This window comes from Humulus lupulus, chromosome X (genome assembly GCF_963169125.1).
Source record: "Humulus lupulus chromosome X, drHumLupu1.1, whole genome shotgun sequence".
Taxonomy (NCBI): domain Eukaryota; kingdom Viridiplantae; phylum Streptophyta; class Magnoliopsida; order Rosales; family Cannabaceae; genus Humulus; species Humulus lupulus.
The window spans coordinates 60,096,234-60,098,698 of record NC_084802.1 but is presented as its reverse complement, the minus strand read 5'-3'; positions in this window follow the sequence as shown (position 1 = coordinate 60,098,698).

Here is a 2,465-nt window from a genome sequence, read left to right as displayed (position 1 = left end):
GATGATCCGTCTGTGAACAATTTCCACGAGGTTGCTTGGATTTGACATTCAGGCTAGCTAGGCTCCTCGATTTGTTCGCCACCCGCGGGCTCTGTGAACTCGGCGATGAATTCAGCTAAGGCTTATCCCTTTATCGCTACTCACGGCAGGTAAGATATGTTGAACTGGCCGAGTTTGACTGCCCACTTTAGTAATCTTCCGGCAGTCTCTGGCTTTTGCAGAACTTGCCAAAGAGGCAGGTCGGTCAATACCGTAATCGGATGGGCTTGGAAGTAAGGCCGCAGCTTCCTAAAGGCCAATACTAAGCAGTAGGCTAACCTTTCAATGGGGGGATATCTCAATTCTGCTCTGATCAGCCTTTTTCTTACGTAATAGACAGCCTTATGCACACCTTCTTCTTTTCTCACCAGAATAGCACTAGCAGCGTAATGCGTGATTGCCAGGTAGATGAATAAAGTCTCTTTTTCGACCGGCTTCGACAGGATGGGTGGCTGCGCCGTATGAGTTTTTAATGCTTGAAAGGCCTACTCGCACTCATCTGTCCATTTTAATTTCTTATTACCTCTGAGTAGATTGAAAAATGGGACGCACTTGTCCGTTGATTTTCAAATAAATCTACTAAGAGTGGCAATTCTCCCAGTCAGACTTTGGACATCCTTAATCTTCACTGGCGACTTCATCTCGATCAGGGCTTTTATCTTCTCGGGATTAGCTTCAATTCCTCTTGAGTTAACTATGAATCCCAAGAACTTCCCCAATCCAACTCCGAAGGAACATTTAAGGGGATTTAGCTTCATCCTATATTTATTAAGGACATTGAAGCATTCCTACAAATCCCTTACATGTCCTTCTGCCTTCTTCGACTTAACTAGCATGTCGTCGACATAAACCTCCATGTTTGCCCCGCTCAGCTCCTTAAACATATGGTTGACGAGTCTCTGGTAAGTCGCACCAGTGTTTTTCAAACCAAATGGCATCACCTTGTAACAGTAGAGCCCTGTATCGGTTCGAAAGCTAGTGTGATCCTCGTCAGGGGGATGCATACTAATCTGATTACACCCAGAGTATGCATCCTAGAATGAGAGGATCTCGTGTCCTGCAGTGGCATCGACCAGCTGGTCGATCCTCGGGAGTGGGAAACAGTCTTTGGGGCAGGCTTTATTGAGGTTTGTAAAATCCATGCACGTACGCCACTTGCCATTCGGCTTGGGCACGAGTACAGGATTGGAGACCCACGATGGAAAAACTCCACCTTGATGAACCTATTCTCCTTCAGCTTCTCGGCTTCCTCCTTCAAAGCTTTCAATTAGTCTTTGTCGAGCATCCTTCTTTTTTGCTGCACAGGTGGAAAGCTTTTGTCAATGTTCAGGACATGGCTGATGATTGCAGGATCTATCCCAACCATGTCTTTATGCGACCAGGCAAAGACGTCCTGGTTCCTCTTTAAGAACTCCACCAGTGCTTGTTTTGTTGTTGTCTCTAAGTTTTTACCGACTTTCACAACTCTGGTCGGATTTACCTCATCGAGTTGTACTTCTTCAAGGTTCTCGATGGGGCCTACTTCTTCTTCGAAATCCCCAAAGCGAGGATCTAAGTCTCTATCCTCACTTTGGGCAATGCCCTATTTGGTGAGATTATCACCTGAGCGGGCTTGAACATCAGATGCCATTTGCAACTCTTTTCCGGCGGCATCCCTTGATACACCCTTTTTTGCCTTGGTGATCAAGGCGTTGTAGCATTCTCTCGCCGCCCGCTGGTTTCCCAGCATGCATCCTACTCCTGCGTCTGTTGGGAATTTCATGGCGAAGTGCCATATAGAAGTGACGACTCGAAGGTCAGCCAGAATTGGTCTCCCTATCATGGCATTATACGCCGAAGGACAATCAACAACTATAAAAGTAGTGAGTAATGTCCTGTTAGCAGGCGCAGTACCTGCTGTGACTGGGAGTCTAATTGAACCTACTGGGGCGAGCCCTTCTCTGGAAAAACCATAAATGGTTTGTTTGCATGGCTCTAGGTCCTTGATGGACAATTTCATCCTTTCCAACGAGGACTTATATAGGATGTTGACCAAACTTCCTGTATTGACCAACACCCTCTTCACCATCATATTTGTAATTTGGACATCCACGACCAGCAGATCAGAGTGTGGGAATCGCACATGCTGGGCGTCGTCGTCAGATAAGGCGATCGGTTCCTCCTCTATTCGAGCCTTTTTGGGTGCACGATCATTGACACTCATCATCTCGATGTCCTGGTCATGGTGTAGGGTTCGAGTGTATCATTCCCTCACTTTTCCACTATCTCCTGCAAGACGCGGACCTCCGCAGATGGTGGGTAGGGTACCTGACACGGGAGTTGGCTGTAAAGGTGGCAAGCACTGGCGTGCAGGCGCCGAATCGTTGCCACCTTGAGCCTCTGGCTGAGAACCTCCCGCGACTCATACATATCGTCTTAAGTGTCCC